Here is a 24740-nt window from a genome sequence, read left to right as displayed (position 1 = left end):
TACATTTCTTAGTGGTTCAATAGCATTGTCCCTCTAGGGCAAACCATTGTTTTCTCCTACTGAGCTGGTCTCTTTCATTCTGCATCCACAAAATTAGAAATGGCGAAGCAAGGCGGCACAGCAGATTTGTTATTGCTATGAAGTTCCACTACTGCTGGTTGGTTAGATTTACGTTACATTTACATTATTCACCTAGCAGATGCATTTCTCCAAAGCGACGTACAACTCAAAGTGCATTTCACAACAGACAAAGAGAGATGGAGATGCAGGAATGTGATTCACAAAGTACAATCACTCGGTTCAATATCACATTTAAGCAGCATACATTATAGAAACAGCTGTGTATAGAACTGATGGGGAGTCATTTCTTTAACAGCTAATGTACTGAAAGTTTATGGAGCAGGAGAGAAGTGGGTCCGAAAGAGGTGTGTTTTTGAGACTTTTTTGAAAGGTGAGAGGCATTCAGCAGTTCTGAGTGAGAGAGGGAGCTCGTTCCACCGCACTGGACCCAAAACAGAGAACCTTAGCTCTTTTTATTTTGGACCTCTTCTGTGTGGACCCACCCGGTGGCCAGAAGCGGAGGATTATAGTTGTCTGGTTCAGGGTGTAGCGAATGATCAGATCCTGCAGGTTTTGAGGGCAGATCCATTGAGGGTCTTGTATGCTGAATCCAAAGCTTTGAACTTGACTGGAACTTGCAGATACGGGAAGCCAACAGAAAGAGACAAGGAGAGGAAATCAGTAGGAACGCTTTGGCAGATCAAACACAACTTGTGCTGCAGCATTCTGGATCATCTAGAGAGGTTTAATTGCAGAGGCGGGAAGTCTGGACAGGAGGGAGTTGCGGAAGTCCAGGTGGGAAATCACCACGGCCTGGAGCAGAAGCTGCCAAGAGTAAGTTGTGACGTAAAGTCGAATCCAGCAGATGTTATACAAGACATATCTGCAGGACTCGGTTATGGCATTAATGTGTTGAGAGAAGCAGAGACTTGAGCGGATTGTTACTCCCAGGCTTTTAACAAGGTTAGATTCTGGATCCAGCTTTTTTCCCCTCTGGTTTGCTGAAACGGCTGTGCTTAAGGTGTGCAAGTGCGTATGACTGAGTGTCCAGTGACAGGCACATCTAGCATCTTGGGGTGTACCACCCTTCATACACCATGCTTCCCTGAGAGGGACCCTGTATCACCCCAACTCTTCTTGGCTCAACATGTACTGATACACAGAGACAGTAAAAGTCATTATGCAAAGGTAAATGTTGGAAGAATATAACTGGTAAAATCACACACACAATGTCTGCAGCCGCTTGCCCCGAGGGGGGGGTCTCGGTCAGCCGGAGCCTAGCCTGGCAGCGCGGGGCAGGGGGCCGAGGGGGGAGGGGACGTTCCCCAGACGGGATGCTGGTCCGTCGCAGGGCACCCCAGGCAAGACTCGAACCCCAGATCCGCCAGGCGGTGGGCCCCTGCCAAACCCATCACACCACCACACCCTCCCGCACCTGGTAAAATATTTTATGCTATTGGATTGGCCCCGCATCTTGTAGGACTCGGTTGCCAGGTGTGCGGCGTGTCAGCGGGCTTTTGGTGCAGGCATGAGAAAAAGGATTTGAATCTGTCATCTAACGTGTATGCGGAACACAGATGGCATGTGGCCACATCTTAAGACCAATTTTTTTGGCAAATCAGAGAGCTGCTTCCAGGAAAACCACTGCATAGGCATTTGTATGAATATCAAACCTGGTAGCCGGTCCCTCTGTCTACATTTAACAAAAGCGCATCCGACTTCCTGCGCGTGGCTGGAAAAACACACTCCGCTTCCTGCACATCCCGATTCCTGTGTGTGGCGGCACGTTCTAACTCATGACTGCTGAGCATTCCAAACCCCGGTGTCCGGTGTTTTAGGTTGGAGTGACTGGGGTGAGACAGAGATAACGTTTTAGGAGTTCTGCCAGTACGTGGGCACGAAAATCGCGGGTAAAGAGTTTGACCGCAAATCTGACTTCGCACTATGTCACAGAAACGAGTCGGCGCAGCTAGCACATTTGCGTTCATCTTCGGCTTCGGTGGACCTAAGCGTTCGGAAAAGCGCGGCGCGGGTGAGCCGAAGGTCCCTCTTCCGGCCCGGGACCGAGCGCGACGTGGTGGGAGCAGCGGAGTTTAGCAGACCTGTAGAGCGCCCTTGGCAAAAGCCGCGTCGTTGCCGCGTGAACCGCAGAGCGGAGCGCGGCCCCCCTGCCATCAGAACCTCCACTTAGACACAACAGGGGCCTTGCCACGCGGTTTCCGTGAGCCGCGTGTTGGCATCCTGGAACCGAGATGAAATAAGTAGGCGGGGAGGTGTCGTGTGCCTGGGTGAGAGGAACTCCAGAAATGCTGAAAGGTGGAGATTTTCTTTCCCCCCCCCCCCGCCCCCCGAAACTGGAACTCGCAACTGCGCAAACGAGCGTGCCGCTTCCCTACCCTCTGAATCACAACTGACATTAACAAGTGGCACAGAAAGAAACCCACGTTGTGCTCCGTTACGCAAAAGCCACCCTCATTTTCTATCATTTTCTGTACTTGCACTTAGCTTGAAAAGATCACAAACCGCTCCTTCTGACCAGTGGAGCTGGTCTCAGGAACAGAAGGCTCATTGTTAGCACATGTAATCCTACATGGAAAGGGCAAGACAGTTTGAGCAATGTGTGGGTCTGCTGCCAGATGTGGCAGTAATTTCATAAACCAGATAAATCAAGTCCAGGCACCGAGGAATCCGGAGAATCTTATCTGAATCTTTAGGATGTCTTATGTAGATGCCGCGTTCAGCTAATTTACATGGTGTTTCTCCGCCAAGGTCTGGCTCTCGTTGACCACGATGCCTTTCCGTCCGTGTATGAAAAATCTCAATGCATGAAATATTATAAGTCAGAAGAGCGGCGCAGCACATTAATGTCTGGTTCACGGACACTGGTCATTTTGCTCCAGGTCCATCTTCAGGGACAGTCTGCGGTCTCCAAGTTCTCACTTTTGAAAAGTTAAACACGCAGTCAGACGTACACCTCTCTTCGGTCACAGACAAAGGGATAAGCGCTACCGTCTGCTTGTTTTAGGAGCCTGCACCAAAGTAGATGAGCGTAACACTATACGGGAGCAGTGCCTGATGGGAAACTTGCGTCCAGCCTGTGGAACCGTGGACAGCTGTCTGAAAGTGATCCTAGGAGAGAGATGTGTAATTGACTGCAGTGAGCGAGACTGCTTGGGTTCGCTTATGGGGGAGGGGGATGGGGGTGGGGGTGGGTATCACATGGATCCATACGTGACTGTTGATAGGAGAGGGAGCGAATGCATGCACAGTAATGCAGCGAAGTGATTTTTAACATATTTGCAGGCACATGTTATGGTTTTGGTGAAACTAACTAAGTTTCTCCGAGTGGGACTGTGTGAAGAGGGGTGTCTGCGGGGGATTGCGCGCTAAAACAAACAAACGCCCGGTGTTTGTGGAAGGAAGAGATTCATTAGCGATTGCCATCTACTTCGTAGCTTGGCTCGGAGATGAGAAGTACTTTTTTGTTCGTAGTAAGGCGCTGCTTTTTTTTTTTTTTCCGGTCGATGTTCGAAAGTTTCCAAAGCGGCGCGAAGAGCTACAAAACTTTGCCGTACAGAGAATGGTGCTCTGAGTCTGCTGCGTTACGTTACGTCACATTTTCAAGTTATAATTGAAAACACTATATGTATAATTAGCCATTTAATTGCTGGAATTCTTTTCACCTCCCTTTTGTGTGATATGCTAATATCCACTTTAGCGAAATGTTTAACTGTACTTTCATTCACTAATGATTAGTGCTCATTAGTGTGATTGGCCTGCTCAAGACCTCGTCCTAACCTACGCTTTTTTTGCATGCTGTCTTGTAAATTATGTATGATATAGATATAATATAGTTGACAGGCTTAATGAATTTGCAAAATAGGAGATTCAAGTTTATTTTCTGTCGTTTGAACTTGCTCATATTGGTTTTGTTCTTTAACGTTACGGATGCCGTTTTCGCTAAAATAAAACACGTTTTTTGAGGGTTAGGGTTGGCGTTATTCATTACTGGTAGATATTTACAAATATTTTAAAAAGATAAGTGTAATAACTTGGATTCTTTTTTGTGTTGCATTTGGCAGCAAAACTTATATGCTGGATACAGGACACGGACGGACACACCCTTGTCCCATACGGGGTGGCGGGGAGCCAGAGCCTAACCCGGCAACGCAGGGCGTTAGGCTGTAAGCCTAAGTGGGACTCGAACCCCAGGCCCACCAGAGAGCAGGACCCAGTCCAACCCACTGTGCCACTGTGCCACTGCACCCCCCTTTGGATACAGGACATCCTGTTGAAATTTGATTTAAATTTCAGTTTTTTTTCTAGATATATGCAACTCGTACTCTGAAAAATAGATGTAGTTGTACCATGCTTACCGGTAAATTCTTAAACTGGTGCACACATTTTTGCCCTTGCACCACTGCATCGAAGCACAGACTCGAGCTGTTTGCAATGGATAATCACCACACAAATAGAGCACAAATGCAGTTTCGTAGAATTTATGTTTACCGTTGTGATTCATCGAAGTGGATGCGGTCACACCGCTGGGTTCACCGTTCATAGCAGAGGCCTGGGGAAGGGAGCATAAAAAAGACCCTGACTCCAGACCCACTTTCGTTGCGTTGCCCACTGAGGACCGCGTGCTCCTTGATTCAGCCACATTTCATTTACGGTACTTGCAAGAAAAGTGGGGAAGAATCCAGGAAAAGACAGTAAAGTGAAGGAGATAGGGAAAAGGAGCTTGGCCCTGTTCTGGTCATGTGCGGTTCAGGAGGTGAGGCAGTCGCCGGTAATTAAGGAAGCCTCAAAAGTGCTTACAGTGCATTTTCTTCTTGCATTGCTTTCTCTGTTAATTCTATCTCCTGTCCCTCACTCTATTTCCTTCTCCTGCTTTCTTTCCTTTATTATCAAATTCATATTAGTGTTGCGGTAATTACTTCGCGAAGCGAAGAGAACGTATTTTTCGGTACATTGCGTAAATACGTAAAAATGCAGGCGCAGCTGGTGGTGTAGTGGTTAGAGCTGCTGCCATTAGACCCGAAGATTCACAGGTTTGAATCCCACCTCCAGCTGTAGTACACTTGGGCAACATACTTACCTTAAATTGCCCCAGTAAAATTACCTACTGTAGCTGTACAAAAGGGTGAATAATTGTAAAGTAGCTTAACATTGTAAGTTGGTTTGGGGAAAAGCATGAGATAAATAAATGTGCATTACAGAACTTTAAAAGTTGGACTCTTAATACCCACAAGTGCTGGAATTTTAGGGAAAAAAACATTGTTTCACATGATCTCAACACCATATCTTTGGCTTTAAAAGACAAGCATGTACTTGTGGACAGCTGTCCTGCTTCAGCCCTCACTTAGGGAAGGATGCTCTGTTTCTTAAGCTCAGAAAGGTGTGGACAATAAGTCACCCAAAGAAAGAAAACATTCATTGACAACAGGAAGAGCCATGACAACAAAAGCGCTAGTAGAATAACATCATATTACTTTTTATTACAGTGATCCACCACGATGCTCTGTCTGTGAGTACAGTCTCTTTCTCCTATGAGGGTTTCCTGTGATTGTGTGGGTCCACCCATTGTGATGTTTTTTACGGGTATTTGAACTGCTGCCAAGCTGGTTTTTCAGCCTCTTCCCTCAGGGGTCCCTCAGGGGTCCCTTCATGGGCACTTTTCTGTCCTGCAGCGCTTTTGCTAGTAAATGAGTATGCACATAAAAACAGAACTTTAAAATGTATTTTTACACAATGACCTCTTTTTTATGTAAGATCTAACATGCCAAAATTAGTTTTCACCAAGGCAATGTATCATAAAGAAACAAACTTAATATATGCATTCCAATGGTACTTGTTCAGGTATTGAAGTGTTGCTATCATGTTGACGTTATGAACCAAGAAACCCAGAAATACCAATAATTACAATGTAAAGCCTCATGATAGGCAATGACCACTCAGTGACTGAAGGATAAGTACTCACTCGGTTATTAGTGTGAAATAATGAACTAAGAAGGGCTGAATCTGCCCTGTAAAGGCTAGGGTTCCCTGTATAGCTGAGGTAAGTCAATATTAACATAGCAGAATCAATGAATGAGATGACTGTGACTGGTAAACCGTAGCAGAGGCTTTCTACATAATCACACTGTTTCAGCAACGTTCAAGCACAGAATCTCACTCCAGGACCGGGCAACGTTGCCCTCGTGCTTTTGCTACAGAGCGTATGGCTCGCTGTGCTTGGCGACAGTCAATCCCACACAAGCAGCCTTCCATTCATAGAAGAGGCCAGTGTTCAAAGAATGCCCTCTACGTCCAACATTCGATGTTCCAAGAGCAGAACCAGCGTTCTGTGGATGTTGTTTGCTGCGCACTAATACCAAGGCTCATCTTCCTCCCTCTCGCTGCTGGAAACAATGTCGGATCCGCAATTTATTTATTTCCGAAGAACAATTATGAAAATATGGCGTGGGCAGAGCTCTAGGAGGATAACAGCCGTAATTATTACTGTTCGGGAAGTTGGGGGAAACGTAGAAGAATTTGGGACTGCTTATAAACAAATTGTTGGTATGTACAATTCGAAAATATACTCTCACAAAGCAGTACTTTGTGTTTTCCATCATGCTTCGCAGCGTAGTTCTTAGCTGCATTGTGCTGGGGTGTTTACTTCAGTGAAAAGCTCATTCTTTGTTAGGCAAAGGTAACAGGAGACGCACAGATACATGCAGTGATAATAAGAGGAGCACTATACAGCTAGGGAATCTGTTAGACATTGTCTGTTTGATTTGTCTCTAGTACATACTACCGCTGCTTTATCACTCTGAGATGCTCTGCTGGAAAAAGTCAACTCCTCACATTTGTTCAGGTATCATGAGCTCTGGGTAGGAGGACGGCTTGCTACGCTGGCTTACGGACGGAGAAGAAGTAGTTTCATGACCGGAATTAATGCTGTCAGATTGAAATTTAGACTTTTTTTAAAAGGTTGGGGTGTACGGCCAGCCCATATTCTGTTTGACGCATGGAGACTGATTGAATATCAGCTCCGTGCAAGATACACAATCCAGTGTGGCTAAGCAGCAATATTAAATGTTGGATTTATTGTCATTGATAAACCGATTGCTGCTGTGGATGGGACAGCGAGCGGTGTAGTGTTTGGAGCTGCAGCCTTTGGACCCAAGGATCGCAGGTTTGATCCCCACCTCTAGTTGTAGTGCTCTTGCCCAAGGTGCTTAACCTAAAGAAAATTACTACGGTAATATTACCCAGCTGTGTAAATGGGCAGAAAATTGTGAAATTGTGACTGGCTTTGGAGAAAAGCATCAGCTCAACAAATTAATGCAAAATCAAACATTTTCAAAATATACTTACGCTAACGGATACCGAGCCGAGGAATTCGGGTGTTTTGAACAATGGGTTTGAAAGAAGACGTGCTTTTCAGTTGTGCGTTTGCGTGTTTACCATTTCATTCTGCAATAATTTGTAATGAAATGCCTGGCTGTTACCACTGTATGGAAGGAAATCACATACAGAACACATTTGAGGGCTCCAGCTGCTTTTCCAAATAAGAGTTTCCCTGCCAGTTGTTTTTTTCCTCATTTTTCTCTTTCTCTTTTTCTGTCTTGCCGCCGGGCATATATTAATTTGGGCTCCTGTGGATTAAGATAGCAGAGCAGCTAACGGCTGGCTCTTGCTCACTGTCTGTTTTCCTTTCTGCGTACTGGGAGGGAGGACAGGAGAGAGGCCAGAGAAGGGAGGGTAAAGAGGAGGAGAGCGCGGAGGAGACGTGCTGGTGAAAGGTGAACGCGAAACCGTCTGTGCCAGGATAAAGGCCTTCTCCCAGCTCCTAGTGGGCCAAAGGGCAGCTCGGCGCGAAAGGACCAGAGCGCCGTCGTAAATATAGACCCCGGATTCGCCCTGCTCCGTCTTTCTTTAGCTACAAATCAATAGCTCCATTTTGGTTGCTGACTCTGCCGTCGGGAGCCGAGAGCAGCGAGCGAGAGAGCAGTCGGGGAAAGAATGCAGGGAGGCTGGTGGAGGAATGTGCAATGGCTCCCAGGGGGAGGGGGCCACAATCTGGAAGTAAACACTGCTGTGGCCTGTGAGTCTGTGTGTGTGTGTGTGTGTGTGTCTCTCTGTATATTTGATTCTGTGTGTGTGCGTGTCCACACGCTTGTCTTCCTACATCTTCGCTTGTCTGTGTCTCTTGCCATGTGTGCGTGAGGCAGGGAAAGGTATTTTGTTCTGCGCCGGAAGGTACATTTTGTGTGCGCGCGCCTCCGTGTGTGTGAGAACGTGGGTCGTGCTGTAGGGGAAAGCCTGACGGCTACCGTCGCTCTTCGCGCGGGGTGTGGTGTTTCGGTCTGCGTCGCTCCTCCTTCCCAAGCCACTTTGAACAGAGGGAGGATGTTTGTCAACAGAAACGGCCACCTAACTACTTTCCAGCAACCGTTAAAAATGCTTAGAAAATCTGTTAAAGATGATGTTTGTTTAGTTTCAATTTCTTGCCTCACGTAAGCGGTTCTGGATGACTGAGGACCCAAGCAATCCTGGGAGATTTGTCAGAAACCTTCATAAATTTCATGATACTTCACTTAAGTCCTCAAGTGTCCGTGACCTGACACTCGAGTCTCAATGCATTTATCCCTGTTTTTTTTTTTTTTTCCCCAGAACAAAGTTATATCATTTTGAATCCTCTATCTGCCTATACCCTTCTCCAAAGCAAAGATGAAATGCACATCCGCAGCTCCTATAGGAAACACCGTTAGTTCGCTGAGCTAAAGGTCCTAGTTCCCAGCTGAGGCAGTTAATCTGAGTTTTGCCTTGAGTACAAGGATGGCATCATCACGATAGCATCGTCATACAGGCACATTGAGCTCTGCCAGATTAGTGTAGTCCTAATACTTCAGCTGGACATACCGTCCAAATCATTGTAATGCCATTGCCCTACATGGAAACCTTGATCAATCATAATTAAACTCAGAGCTCGCTTATATAAGAAGGGCATTTTCTCTAGGCTTTACCGACTCAGCTTGTGATGCAGCTTGTCTGTGGCGCACTACTGGATTTTTCATTTGGAATGGTTCTCATTTGGGGTGTGAAGGTGCAGTGGGTTGGACTGGGTCCTGCTATCTGGTGGGTCTGGGCTTTGAGTCCCGCTTGGGGTGCCTTGTGATGGACTAGCGTCCCGTCCTGGGTGCGTCCCCTCCCCCTCCAGCCTTTCGCCCTGTGTTGCCGGGTAGGCTCCGGCTCCCCGCGACCCCGTATGGGACAAGCGGTTTCAGATGGTGTGTGTGTGCGCGTGGTTCTCATTTGCCCTGGAGTTTTACTCTATGTCCAGTGTTTGCTGTTAAAGTCATATTCAAGTTGTCCTGAAAAGGAGCACGGCATATCTAGACAAGTGAACATCTCTGATCTTCACCGCAACACTGTCGAGAGCGCACAGGCGAAACACGAAACAAAACCAGCCCTGTATGGGAGCTGTAACCAGCTACTCTCACTTATCTCACACCTTAACTAAAATGGCTATTAAAGGTACCACATGAGTTTTATTGCCATTAATTTGTTTTTATTTTATAATTAGGGGAAGAGACTTGCACCTGAACCCACATCTGAGGCCGGGTGCGGGTGCGTGCGCGCGCGCAAGTGTGCGAGATGCACCAGCAAGTGAGTATGTGACACACAGCTGCTGGTTCCTCTCACAGTCAGGATGTCTAGGGTAGCCTCTCACAGCGCATTTGTCAGAAAAGCCTTAACAGAAACTGAAAGGCCATTCCAGATTTCCAGAGGGCTGTGTTGTTGGTGTGCATATATTTGTGTTTTGTGTGTCTGTGTGTATTTCAGGCAGCTTTGGCTGAGGAGAGGTGTGCAGTATTCTGCCAAGAGCCCTTTGCCTGGCAGAAGAGGTCCTGGAGGAAGATATAGATTTACTAATTATGTTCCTAACCCCCCGCTCCCCCCCCCAAAAAAAACGCAGAAACTAACATCTGCACCACCCTTTCCACCAGAAGAGGGGAAACAAACCTCATTGATATTCAAAAGTCTTTTGGAGGAGAAGGAGCTGGCAGGGATTCAGAGAGCGAGTCCTTGTCTTTCTCAGTCCCGATCCTCCTGGTGTGATTGGACAGGGTCCAGCCGGGCCTGGCCGGGGGCCACGGAGAGTGCGCTGGTGTGAGGAGGGCGAAGGGGGGTTGGGGTGGTACTGTGGGTTGCGTTCAACCTCGGGCTGGTGGGGGACTGGATCCTGGCCGCTGATGCGTTGCTGCTGGAGGCTCCAGTCCCCCTTTAATATTTGCCAGCAATTAAACTTTTTACAGGGCTTCCAAAGGCATTGACTCAGAGGGCCGTTTCATTCCTTTCACATGCGTGTATTCCCTACGTGTCTGAGGTGGCTGAGCGCGTCCATAGGTTTCCGTCAATGAGGTGAAAATCAAGGCTGCTCTTAGTCAACCTGTTGGGCGTTCGCATTTCCTTCATTTGATTGTCTGCAGCGATGGCCTGTTTGCAAGGAGACTTTATGTTGTGCGGCTTATTTGATTTGAATTCCGAAGCAAGTTATACAACTGCTTAAGGAGGAAGATAGGTTTTCCAACTCACTACACTCTCTTTTACACAATAGAAAAAAAAAAAACAGTTGACACAAATTCCATAAAGTTCACTAAGGGTATCTCAGTTACCAAAATGACATTTTCTTTAAAGCTCACCTTTGACCCTCTGAGTGCCTTTGTCTAGAAATGCGAACCTAGGCTAAGCGGAAGCAGAGCATGCTGGGACTCTGAGTCAGTATTGCCTGCAGCTGTATTGCAAGGTCAATAGGGCACAATGAGGTCACATGCATGGCACGCAGCCGTGTTGGTGTGAGTGCCATACTTTAAAGTGGGGAAATAAGATCTAGCTTTGACTACAGTGGGAAAATGAAAGAGCTGAAATGCATGAAAAGGGAGGGAAAAAAGAAATATGGTAGCAAGACACATTTGAATGTCAGAAGAGAAGCGCTTGCGATGCTCCGGTACATTTTTCAATATAAATATCGAGTGATTTTTCTGCGTGTTCTTCATTGGGGACGTGAGCTGGAGAGCTCTGTGACACAACAGCTGGACTGGATTCGCATCGCTCCGATTTGCATTCAGCTTTCCGGTCCAAACGGTGGCCCGTGCAGAGCGCCGGAGCCGCCGTGCGAAGCCCTCGGCAGCTGGAGCCGGTGGGGTCCCCACCGTGTGCTTCCCAGCAGGGGGATAAGCTGCTCTTAGCGACTCAGGCTTGAATGGCGCTCTTTTGAATAGCTCTGCTTATCAAGATTACCCCTGCCTTTGGAGTGTACGCTGCTTGGCTGCCATGAGACAAAATGGAGGGGACGTAAACTAAGGGTTCCCTTCATTTGACATACCATGGATCAGGTGAAACGCAGAAAGCGTGGAAATGTCCTAAGCAGCCGCTGTATTGCAGCTTTGACATGCTGCGCTTCCTCCTTTTACACGTCACTGACACCCCCCACACACACACACACACACGCACACACGTACAAAAGTTGTGACGTCGAAAGTTCTTCGGTCGTCGAGTCTCGAGCCCCACCTCTCCCTACGCTCGGCTTCGCTAAGCCCAGGAGCGCCGAAAATGGCGCTTGCCCAATCCTTCCAGTTTGGGATAGCGAGCGGCGGCTCCCTCGTAAATCCACACATTCAGCTCTGATAAAACAAGATATTAAGTAGTATCAACATTTTGTCGCACATTAAAAATATATAACCCATCTAGAGCGATATAAATATTAAATTAATTATGTGGTATGTATTCAGGGAATCTATACCCAATGCTTCAAAATACAAAATATATAAATTGTGTGATTTGGGGGAGCTTAGGCTCTTTAATATTTATCGCACTTTCATGTGATTCCACTAAAGGGAGCGAAAGTGTATAAACAACTCAGTGGGAAAATATTTCCCTAAAACGTGAGCGCAGGAGGGAAGGAATCTGCTGCACTCGTGTCCAACGGGGAGCGACTCGCCGGGCCCGTAGGCTACCGTGCCTCCGGGTTTTCTCGCTACGCTTTTGTTCGTCGAAAAGCTGCGGCCCGGCTACACGTGGGAGTCGGCGCCTTAGCCGCAGCGGCACCGGGCACCTTCCCTCCCGTCCTCGCGGTCGGCCGCAGCTTGAAAATGGCACCGAAATCCTAGAAAGTATTCTTGTTGGCCATAGCGCAGAAATATATTATTGCTCATGGTGGCGGAACGCAGCACGGATAGAAAGGAGAACGCTCGTGTAGCCGGGGTTACGCTGTCAACCAGACACCAGGCAGGGTATGCCTGACGCACGCCATGGCTCTCTGTTGTTATGTGGCTGCCATTTTCTTGCTGTGACAAAAATAGGTTTTCCTTTTTCCCCTGTTTTTCCCTCCCTTTCTCTCTCTCTCTCTCTCGCCCCGCCACGGCCGCACTCTCGTCCTGCGCGGGTCCGTTTCCAGAGAGGCGGCCCTGTAGTCGCTCTGATTAGCCGTGACTGCTCCTTAAAGGAGCTCGCCACACCATATACTACTTAGCGAAAGGCTTCGAGACAGCCATCCGCCCACCCGTGGAGCGCAAGCATGTCGTCGGTGCCAAAGACAACCACGAGCCACCGTAGCGCGCCCCGCGCGCAACGTGTCTCAGAGACGCTTTCCCTCCGTCCTTCTCTAAGCCACACACACACACACACACACACACACGCACACACTGCTCCTCAGGACCGTAGGAGATTCTTACTGTATAAATACCGCTGAAGATGTGATGCGCTTTAGACATCATGTCTCACTTGTCTCTGCGCATCAAGGAAAGGACCGAAGGGACCGGCCGAGCCGTCCTTACGGTGGCGCTGGGCTTATGCTGTCACGTTGGCTGATGCACCGGCCCGTCGCCCAGAGGGAGGCGGGCTACCCGGAAAGCGGGAGGCAATAGCGGCCGGGAAGGTGCGGATCAGCGGGAGGGAAGGTCAGAGCAGGAGGTGACCCGCTAAAGAAAGGCTGCGTTGTGCGGTTTCAGCGGAAAATGATACTTCTCCCAGCATCTGTGTGGAAAACTCCTCGACTTCTGAAAACTCGTATTTGCTACAGTCCAACCGATTCTGCTGAAAAATATATCAGCGCTTGTCTTAAAAATGTCTTAAAAAAAAAAAAAAAGTCCTTGAGAATCACCTAATCTGGTCATTTTATTTTTTTTTTCTTCATTTTTGGTGAACACATGCTTGACATGATATAGCACTTGTACGGTTTACGTTCATGAACGATGGCAGCATTCCAGACCGTGCATGCAGACACGGCGTTACACAGGACACAAACGTTTCAACATGTGAAATGTGCGTGTGAAATAGGCCCTGCCTCGACAGTTTTGTGTGTGTGCGCGTGCGTGTGTGCGACGGGGGATGGGTTTCAACAGCTGGGACGAGAGTTGCGAGAGGCAGCTGTCCATCACCCCCCCATCCCGCTTTGCTAAACCACTGGGGTTCTCTCAGCTGCAGATGGCCACACATGTCACTAAAGGTGGACAGTTGGTGCTCCCACTTGGCAGGCGTGGAGGGGGCAGGTTTATAAATATATAAATGTGTGCATTTCTGTTGTATCATGTGTCACTCAAGCAACTAGCCAATTAAAGGGGAATACGAATAAATAAGGAGACAAAGCAGAGGAGTGTGAAGCGCTTCTGGAGCTCATGCATAATTACATTTTACATTTACATTTATTCACTTAGCGGACGCTTTTCTCCAAATCGACTTACAATGGTACTATGGAGTGTTAGTAGCCCACACACCTTATTCACCAAGGTGACTTACGCTGCTAGATACACTACTTACACTGGGTCACTCATCCCTGCGTCAGTAGAACACACTCTCTCTGTCACTTACACACTATGGGGGAACCTGAACAGCATGTCTTTGGACTGTGGGAGGAAACCAGAGCACCCAGAGGAAGCCCACGCAGACACGGGGAGAACATGCAAACTCCCGGAGTCCGCATGTTCTGCCTGTGTCTGCGTGGGTTTCACACTAGATGTGTCCTGTTAGTCTGAATATTTTTCTAAACAGTTCTTCGGATAGATATTTCCTAGTGTTTGCTGCACACATTGCTTCTGCAGACCTAGAGGTACTACATGAAGTGTGTACGTGTGCATTTTTTGTGTTTTTCAGAGCGTGCATGTGTGCAGGAGCGAAAGACAGAACGGGAAAGGCAGTCTTCTTGAGTTCATACCAACCTGTAGGGTATAGTACAGTGTTCTTTCCCAGTAGGGTGAGAGTAGCAGAGGCCACATGGAGGTTTGAGCTCACTCCAGGAAAAGGTCATTCAGTGAAGATAAAGCTGGGCTCACACTGCTCTGGATGGCTGTCCTGGGACCGTCAGGTCCAAAAGTAAACTGATGTGTGTGGATTTAAAAATATTTGTAAAAAAATTCAGCAGTAGGAATATTGAGTGGTATGTTTCTTTAGATAACAGCATTGTTGAACTGAGGGCTTACATTGCGCTTATTATTAAAGCTGACTTTCCCCAACACTCTTTCTCCTGAAGTCCAGCCTTTGTGGGAATCTGCACTGTTACCCCCCCAACCCCAACCCCAACCCCTCAACCCCTCCTGAGGTGCAGGACACAGTAGATCCCCTCGTCTGCACAGCGGGACACCTCCTGCTATGGCAGCAGGGCAGCGGAGCCACGTCACAGCAGCGGCAGGTTCCCAGGGATCCAAGCGAAAGGTTTACCTGGTTCTTACTGCAGCCAGGTACACCCTTCAATGCATCTGCATGCCAGTAACAGGGTCCCTCACTTTTTCTCCTGTTTGCTTCTCCCTCCTGCAGTATTCTCCCAACTTGCTATGTGCTGAGATTTTTTTTTTTGATAATGCTAAGGGATAGCTTGACCCCTTCTGTCTATGTCCTCCCCCCCGGTTTACTTTGAAGGAAAAAGGTCAGACGTGCGTGTGGTACTTTACCGAGACCTCTTTATAGTTGCTGTACAGTCAATATTCCTGTGATACGATAGACAGAATAACTTGCGCCGATCTCAACCAGTTTCTCCGCCTCCTTTTTTGCAGGGGGCTGAAAAGAATATGGCTTAGCGTTGTGTTTCAGAACGAACCAAAACTGGAAAATAAAACGCAAAGAAAGACCGCAAAGTGATATCTGCAGCAAGGAGTTACATTTCTTTAAACTGCAGCTACGCGGAGCTCGGCAGCGTTCTGCACCAAATGGGGCGAAATTAACGAAGGCAAGAAGGTGGCCTTACAGGAGAAGTTTTTTTGTGAAGTTTACGTGCTGTATTCAAGTGTGGTCTCTCCTCTCTGGCCGGATCTACTCCCAGCTGAAAGCTCTCATCCAAACATTGAACATTTTCCTGAAAGAATGAAAAAAAATCGTTTGCGGTGGCTTCTCCTGTCAGACAACGAAACACAAAACATAACCCTCATTGCATGTTAAAAATATTTTGCTTTAGTAAGATATCAATATACCAATGTTTCCACTTGTCAGATGGTTATGCTCATGTTTTCTCAACAGAAAACAACTTTGTGCACACAATAATCAAACACTTCTCTCTGTGATTGTTCTCCAGTGCTGTGATTAGCCATTAATGAGTAAATTGACATTATTACAAGAACAGGTGGGTGCTTGATTAAATTGGCTGGAATTAAAACACTTGTTAATCACAAGTTAATTGATGTTATTTGAGTTTAGCGGTGCATTTTCTCTCACCTGGAGCAATTTGTGCAGATTGGTAATGCGTCAGCAGGTGAGAAGAGAAGAGCAGAACAGAGCAAATCAAATCAAATCAAATCAAAGCAAGGCAGAAGAAGTAGGTTTCATACCTATGAAGACATCAGTTATCAACACTGGTGAGCAAGTGTGGTCCTTGTAATTGGGCAAACAAGCTGTGCTACTCTCCAGCAAAGACTGACTGCCCTTCAAGGGTGCTGGAAAATACATAACTCTACGAAGTTGAAATGGTTTCTCAAGTGAAAGTCTCATTACCCTCTATCTCGAGAGTTTTGGATTTCATTTCCCCATCTCAATCACTTATACTGAGTTTGCATGTTTTTTCCCTGCCTGCATTCTCTTATTTTTCTAAGGCCTTTGAGTAAATATGGATGAGTAAGTTTGTTTGCCCATGCTTTGCAAGTAACACAGTAGTTACAGCTCATACCTTGCCATTAATACGCCTGGGTTTGAATCAAGTGCCATACCTAACTTAAGTTAGAGAAAAGCATCACGTAAATGAATAATAAGCATGCAATGGGCTGACATTTGATCTAGTGTTCCTCGTCCCTTCTGGAATCCAAGACGGAATAAGTTTCCACATTTTCTCGCTTCTGTTGTACTCACTCTGACCATCGCTCCCACCCCATTTAAAATCCGAGAGAGGTTCTTCAGGGCGGTCGCTTCCCACACAGGGAAAATGTCTCTGGTGTCAACTCCTGAATCATGAGCATAGTGAAATTTAATTACTCTCTTGTTTGAAATAGATTATTCCTTACTGTGAAATTGCTGCCAAGAGTAGCAAAATGCTTCCAAAGCTTTGCAAAGAACTCAAGGAAGGAGCACTGAAAGCCACGCCATCCTCTGCTCCAGCAGTATGATACTGCTGGCTGGAATGGGTGGATCCAGGTGAACAGGCCACAGATTTGCATGTTTGTGGGTGTCAGCTCAAGGGGCTACATGCTCCTTGCATCTTCCTCCTTTCTTGTCATCTCCAGGAAGTGACAGGAAAGTGCTGGATTTCCTCCCCCCCCCATCTAGGGTAGAATTCCTGCGCTACAGTCTACGCCTTCCCCCAGCTTTGGCATTTAATCCTCTGTTTCCATGCCAACGTGCAAAATGTGTACATGTCTGTGTGTTTGTCTTTGTGTGCAGATTTTCTCAGATTAGAATGATTTACATTCCAGTTTATCATTAGACTCCATTTCATGTAATAAAAGCATTTGTGCAATACTTACTATAACATCATTTGTTAAATTGGCACTCCGGCTTTATCTACCTAATGCTTGAGTGTATGACCAGTCCTATATTGGCCTCAGTCGTATAAGGTTCCCGGTAGGAGGTCTAAGAGCATGCGCAGACCTTCCTTCATTTGGCTTTCTTTAAGAAGGGGCCAAAGCTTTACAAGCCCAGCCCTGGATTCCATGGAAAATTCAAATGAAAATATTGATGAAGCATCATTTAGGACCACTCTGATGACATTAGAATGTATCAAAAAACGCAACAAAGATGCGGAACGTGAACTCATGGAACATTCTTTTATTATGATGCATTTAATATCCAAAGCTGGAGATGTAGCTGTATTCCTCATATGAACAGCCCCTCTTTGCTTAGTAAGCTTAAGTGTATTTTGTGTGTAGACTCACACATGTAACCACAGAGACTAGTTAAAAACTTAGAATGCATGCATTCTATTATCCATAAGTTAATGCATTTACTGGGTAGACTTCCAAAAGCATCTCTTAGGTTTAAGTGCATGTGTGAATTGACCATTTTGTATGAACGTATGAGTGTATTCATGAACATATTCATAAGAGGAAAAAAAAAACCTCAAAGGTGACAACCGCTGTGTCTCATCAATGCGAGATGCCAGATCTCCATACTCTCTCCTGTATGTAACATTGTCTGGTTTCTCAGCCTCCCTTTGTTTGTGTGATTTAGATTGTATTAGGGTAGTGTAGTGGTTCAAGCTGCTACTGCCTTTGGGCCCAAAGGATGCGGGTTTAAATTCCACCTCCAGCTATTGTACCTTTGAGAAAGGTACCAACCTAAACTGCTCCAGTAAAATTACCCTGCTGTATAAATGGGTAAATTATTGTAGGTAGCTTAACATTGTAAATTGCTTTGGGGAAACGAGTCAGCTAAATAAATAAATGTAGGATGGCAATGTTTAGCAAAAAAACACAAACAAACGGTCCATGCAGAGGAACAAAATGCTGCACGCTAAAATGCACTGAATGAATCGCATGGGAATCCAAATAGGGCTGTGTTTCCAATCTGAAGCAGGACACAAGCAGCTGCACCCCTGGGCCCAAGCTGCCTTGCCTGTAAGGCTCTCAGGTCTCAAAAGCATTGACAGAGCATGTGCAGAGGTGTTAAAATGTCAGCAGTGGGTGAGGGAACTTGTTAATCAAATAGCCGTAGGAGGTGGTCATTGGGGGATGCCTTGGAGAGGGCTCCAGCTCCAGCACAGAGCAGGAGAGACCATCACTTCTCCTGTAAAACAAGCCGGCACAAAGTGTGAAGAAGGGGGTTGGTCAAGTGAATACAGTTCACACTCTTCATTGTCATTATTATTATTATTTAGCACATATTCACCAAGAATTGCCACTTCCTAAGCATCCAAAGTTCCATCACATGATCTGAACAGAGGCAGAACTCAGTTCTGCTGCAGGATTGTCATTTTTCCAAAAAAAAAAAAAAAAAAAAAAAAATCTGTACAGACCTACTGAGAGACTTTGTGGTTGTAAGAGTTTTAAAAACTAAAAAGAGTGGAATGGCTCATGAAATCAAATTAGTAGTGTGCTGCAAAGTGTCAATATGTAGATACATATATTTATTAATTCAGAGAGAAATTGCAGTATCCTTCTGTGTGTTTGTACAGTATCACATCTTGGCTTTGAATCTTGGTGTCTGACATCACCTCCTGCATATAGCTGTAAAGTAAATGAGTTCAAATTAAAGAAGCAAGATGTGTTTTTCTCCCCCAGATGAAATACACAGTATTGCTCCAGTGTTGAGATCTAATGAGTTTGAATTCTATACAGAACTGCATTATGAGGCATGATGTGAAATGAAAAATTGACTGCAATGTGTATCAAAACATTTAATATCCTTTTTGCATAAGGCCTTCTGTTTAAGGCCACGCTTACAGGAACACCGTAGCAAGAGTCCAGAGTCCAGTTCAGAGATACACACGACCTTCTTAACATTTCCATAACAGAGCAGAAAAATGATAAACGACAACATGAAAGGAAAACCAAAAAACAGAGCTTTAAAGACAACACTGTTACAACACCATAAACTCACTGGATCAGGGCTGAGAGAGGAGAAAGGGGGTGAGGGAAAGATCCTTCGGGACCCATTGCCAGGTTTGGCCAGTTAAGGCAAGACATATTGTAGAAGGCCAAGAGCTGGTGGTTTCCTGAAGAAAGCTGATGTCAGAGAGGAGGCAGGAATGGGTTCTCCTGTGACACAGTGAACCAGATGCATCTGTGGCAATGGTTTCAGGGGTAACCAACACAGGCACGCATATTAATAAGATTTACACTACAGGACAAGTTGATATCGCATAAGTTTTTCTGCATTTGGCGCATTATCAGGAAACATCCATGGTGCCGGGGCTCTCGGATGCGGCACCCTGCAAATGCAGTAAACCCGCTTCTGCGTGGATAAAAACGATTCGCGATTATCTTCGGAATGCGGCGCTGAGATTTGAGCAGGGTGCTCTCAGGCTGATATCTTTGGTTGGAAGGCTTGTGGTATGCCGGGTACTTCATCTTCACTTCACCCGCGAGGACACAGCTGCATGGATGAATTCCAGAGGTTTAAGGTGAAACATCATACACTCTGTAGGGTATGCTGCCGTGTATAAGGCCATCTGCTGACCAAGGAATAGTTTAGATAATAATCAGATGATGGAAGCTGTTGCTTTTGCAGTGGCGGGTTCTCTTTTGAATATTCCTTAAATTCCAGAGATTGTCTGCTGGTTTCTGTGAGTCCCACTGGTTTTGGCCACTCCCTTTTCCTTGCATCTTTAGAAGATCCCCCTTCCTGCCTAGTAGCATGTAAATCCTAAGGGTCTTAACATGGCAGCCACACTGGACTGTTATATAACCTAGAGTGACAGACATTAGAAGAGGTCATGTGTTGGTTTCCTTTACCTCCTATTTAGAGCCATACTAGGGGTGCTATGACTACTGAGATGCCCTTTTATCTTCTTAGAGGCAAAACCTGTATCACGCTTTCAGAATGTGGGCTAATATGTACCAGTTTTGCTCTCAAGTGTAACAGATGGTTCGTAGTGCTTGTTAAATACAGCATCGTTCTTAAAATTCTGTCTTAAACGAGGGTGGATTTCTGACCAAGACTGACCTTCATCACAATTCATTCGCAAAGATCTCGAGTATGAATGTTCTCTTGGAATATTCTTATGCAGCTGTCCATTCTACCCATCCGAACTAAGGTGTACTTCCTTTGGGATCTACTTACGATGCTTTTGTTCCCTCATCCAAGGCTCTCCAAGAAACTTCTCAAATCAAGTTTTAGCCTAAGTCTTAAAGTGCTATAGGTTAGACAAATTATTCTTGTCATAATTGTGAAGTGTTTGGGGTTTTTTTTTTTTTTTTTTTTTTTAAAATTTCTCTGCTACCAGGTGTCACTATATATCAAGGTTTATAATACCAGGAAACAACTGTCCTGGAAAAAGAATGCTTCATAATGCACTAAGTGTATTGTGTATTTAATGAAATATAAAACGGCTCAAAATACAACTTCAAATGTCTTTGTTTGCACACAAACTCAAATACACAAAGACATGGTTACTATGGTTGCCGTATACCGCAAATGAAGTATGAAATTAAATGATGCACATCTAAAATCATGCTCTCATGGATGTCAGAGCAAAAGTGACATCGCTGTCATCAGTACAGAAATGTGCTTTCTTACCAGAGAAAAGTTGTCTCTTCTCCCCCTTTTTCTATCAGAACACAGCATGAATGTGAATAAAACAGTTAAAAAAGATGTTTCCTGTAGAAAGGAACATTTACTTATTGTCAATGTTGTTTTTCTCTTCCATCCTTCTCTCATTTTTTCACTTCTATCAAACTCTTTTTGGGTATATTGTGGTTGTGTGGGTTCAGGGAAAGGATTAGATAGCAAACAAACGCATTAATCCCCTGAGCTTTCTCCCGTACGTTTAGTATGCAGCCAAGCAAACGGCAGACAGAAATACACACTGCCCCCAGCCCCCCATCATACATTCTGTCTACTCAAAGACGAAAGACATTCTCACATTGCCTTTCATTTTTAGTCTATTCACAAATAGCAATACCTGGTCATTTTAATAATTTAATATTCCACCTACCGTGTGTTATATGATGCGTATATTAAAAATTCCCTAATGTTTTGCTTCTTGTCCTTCATGGCACCTTATTCTTTTCTACATCGATACTTCTCTAAAGTGGAGTTCTACCTGTAAGTCAATTTTCTGTCTCCTCAATGACAGGAAAGCAGTACAGTTCAGCTAAAAAAAAAAAAAAAGATTCTACATTATCCATACAATGTCATCACAAGGAATGCCACTCCTATTCAGGTATGTTTCCTGTCCTCCATCAGGCCTGGTTTAAAAAGCGTCAGGTCTTTCGGAAATTACCTGCAGTGTGATGTGACTTTTGCCATGGTTTGTTTGTGTGCCTGTTTGATTATTCCATTTCCTGCCTCCCCTGTGGAATGTTGTTGCAATGGCTTGAAATAATTTGCAGTTCATGCAAGGATATAGGAACCTCCCCCTCATTACATGAACCATTAATTCCCATGTCCGGACTATTCAAACAAACACCAAATAAACAGACTGTGGGTTTTACAAGCCAGGAATCCTCAGCTAAAAATGTAGCAGAATCTCCTCAGATCCTCTGCACTTAACGTGTCTTGAATTTCAAGGGTAACGTGACCTTGTATAGTTCTTATTTGTGAAACATATTGACTGAGTGAGTGTGCATCTTGCTTGTGGGTAGATGCATCCAGACTGTACCCTGCATGATGGACACTGGCCTCCATGCAGACCTCCATGGAAAGGGAACACTTGGAGCTTCCAAACTCATGAAAATACAATATTAAGTACCAACAGCAAAAATTCACTGAGTGGTCCTTTTTAATATTTTATAAGTGTTATATGCCCAAACACTACTACTGGTTGAAATGTGAGCAAAAAATATACAGTGTTCTGCTGTACTAAATGAAGGCGAATCCACTGAGATGGATTCAACTACGGTCAACAGGAAACGCATGAGGGTGAACTGGTCTCACAACCAGAGAATCTGTGCAGAAATCAAGTGTCAACATTATAAGCCCATCATCCTACCTTTCCAGCAAAGCCCTCATTCTGTATAACACTCACGTATGCACCCTTGTAACCAGTGGAGGTGGGGACAGAGTGATCAGCTAATAGAGATCATACACAGAATGCTTCATGAGAAGGAATCAGAAGCTGGAGGGCATGTGAGAGACATGGTCTGACTTCATGGTAGCACTCACCGCACTGAGGTACCAAGGAGGGTGCACCATTTACCACAGCACTTCAAAGGAAAGTGCATAATCCTGAAAGCCAATGAAATCATCCAAGACATTAAGTGTACAGTACATGTCTAATTCAGAAACATATGTGTAACACGAGTAAATTAACAGGTGAAGTTCACACAAAACTTTCTCCCATTGCAGAAAATTACTTGCTGACATTTCTGTATTGTGCACTCACTTCCACAACAAAAACACAGACACACAAAAAGTGCTTAAATGATCTAGCATTGCATAGAATAATTATGTATGCAACATCTGATCTGAACTTCAGGTGAGGGCATTAATCTCAGCAGGTTAGTCCAAAAAAAAAAATCAGGCAGTGCTTTGCTCTTTAGGTAACGCTCAGGACCTGGAGAAACTGCCCTGTCTTTGGCCAAGACCTGGGGCAATTCTTGAGGTTCCATCTACACCGGGGCTGCCCAGTCCTCACACGGGAAGGACGGGGAGGGGTGTTTCCACTCTGGTGGGCAACTCACTTAGTGGCTTCATTAATTAAAAGCCTAAGTGGAACATTTTAACATGTCTTCTTAGCTGCGGGAGTTGGCACACCTGCAAGTCTGCGGTCCCTGCAGCACCTCCAGCTGGTCACCCCTTTCTACACACAGCCCTGCGCTCTTCTTGGCGCCATTCATCTCCCCGCTCGTTTCCACTGCGCAGTGCACAAATGCGATTTCGTGAATGCACCATTGCGCTCTTCAAACCTATGGGCAGCAGATGCTGTAGTTATTACAGGTGTTCACCAGTAATCTGAAGGTCCTGGGTTCAAATCCCAGTCTTGGTAATACATGATTTATTCATTTAGCTGATGCTTTCTCCAAAGTGACTTACAATGAATGTTCAGGTTACAATTATTACAAGCTTGCCTGTAATAACTTAATACTGTTGATCAAGGTACTTACCCTGTAGGAATGTCCTACTGTATAAATGGTTTAATAAGTTTAAATTGATTAAACCACCTTGGACAAACAAAGGAGTTAGATAAGTAAAGGGTTACGATAATCTCATGATGGCACTGTTTTCTACCTACTTACATAGGTTCTGTTAAAAAAAAAAAGGAAGTTTAAAAATTGTGAACAAAATACGCCGCTCGGGTCACTCACTGCCTTCTATGCTTTGTTTTTGGGATATTATTTACACTGTGGGTGCATAAAATGTTGAAGATTCTAAATGTATTTTAACGTATTAGTTCATGTTTGTTGACAATCTGTCACGAAATGAAGAACGGCACAGCCACACGTTCGGGACAACAAAACGTAGCCAAACAATTTCTGTAAAACATTTAAGTAAACAGAAAAAAAAAAAAAGACTGGCGCAGGGAGGGAGGGAGAAGAATTATTGTCTGTCGGCTCGCGAGACTTAGCAACAGTACGGGCTCCCTCGCATTGATTCCTGCCTTTAATGTATTCAATGGCACACAGACCTGACCTAGAATCGCTACTTAGAATTCAGGGCTGAACCAACTCCCGGGACCGGGCGGGGGAGAAAGCCAAGACGGCCGTGCGGCCGATCGTTTCCAGCACAACCGCACCGAGCCGCTCGAGCCGCTTTCGGAGCCGGAAAAGCCGAGCGAGTTCCGCGCGAGTCGGCGACCCGTCCGGCGCGAGCGCGCGCCGCGCGTGCAGCAGCAGCGGCGGCGGCGTCTCGCGCGTGGGCTGCGCGGAGGCAAAATGTCGCTGCTCACCTCTCGCGGTCGGTGCTCGACTCCCTCTCCTTCCTTTTCAGCCGCCCCCTCCTTTCTCCCGACAGCCAAGTAGCTGCAGCTCTAGCGAACGTGCGCACCGAAAGCATGAAACGCGTTTAGAGGCGCTTTTCTCCACCCTGAAGAAGGGGGGGAGAAAAAAAAAACCGAAGACTCCTGTGGAATACAGCTAGCTACCTCACGATGTGCGCGCGCCGCTACAAAAAGCCGTGGAGATGGCATTAGCGAGAAGACAGCCCGATTTCCGTGGACATAAAGACACGCCACACCGGGCTATGTTACTTAAAACATAGTTACCGACGTGCGGTGCAGCTAAGCACTCGATCAGACGCGGGCGGAGAACCGTAAACTGAGTGCAAACGACGTCGAGCGAAGGGCGCGCGCGGCTGGGGGGCACTTTTTCGGTGGCGAGCGCGCGACAATTGCCAACTGTGAAGTTTCTTCAGACTCGCGCGAGGGGAGCGCACTTGATGCCAGCGCTGCGGGTTCGAGACGCGCGGTTAGTACTACCTGAAGGTGGGGGGTGGGCGCAGCTCGACTCGGATCGGCTCGGTTCGGCTCCCTCCGCCGTGGAGCCCCTTCCCCTTCCTCGCGGAGGAACCTTTGTCTGCGCCTGAGGAGCTCGGCTGCTCATCTCCCCTCCCCCCCGGCTTCGGCCAAACAGGAACAACTTCTTTGAGAGAGAGAGAGAGAGAGAGAGAGAGAGGGGAAA

The 24740-nt window shown here is 46.0% G+C and overlaps 1 protein-coding gene and 1 long non-coding RNA gene across 3 annotated transcripts in view; one reads left to right on the top strand and one right to left on the bottom strand.

Annotated features, from left to right (window-relative positions):
* Positions 1 to 24740, top strand: part of LOC108920052 (B-cell CLL/lymphoma 9 protein-like) — a 95064-nt gene that overhangs the window by 24776 nt on the left and 45548 nt on the right. The window contains exon 1 of one of the 2 annotated variants that reach the window (XM_018728509.2): positions 24491 to 24527. The exons of the other annotated variant lie outside the window; for it this stretch is intronic. The gene's annotated coding sequence lies outside the window, so the exon portion shown is untranslated. Of the gene's footprint in view, positions 1 to 24490; positions 24528 to 24740 lie in introns of those variants that run through there. 2 annotated transcript variants of the gene reach the window in all.
* On the bottom strand, positions 17884 to 24724 carry LOC108920054 (uncharacterized). The gene is made up of 3 exons (XR_001964971.2): positions 24539 to 24724; positions 19063 to 23030; positions 17884 to 18249 (listed from the first exon to the last, which is right to left on the bottom strand). It is a non-coding gene; the product is annotated as an uncharacterized LOC108920054 (long non-coding RNA).

This window comes from Scleropages formosus, chromosome 14 (genome assembly GCF_900964775.1).
Source record: "Scleropages formosus chromosome 14, fSclFor1.1, whole genome shotgun sequence".
Taxonomy (NCBI): domain Eukaryota; kingdom Metazoa; phylum Chordata; class Actinopteri; order Osteoglossiformes; family Osteoglossidae; genus Scleropages; species Scleropages formosus.
This window is presented reverse-complemented; position numbering and strand designations above follow the sequence as displayed.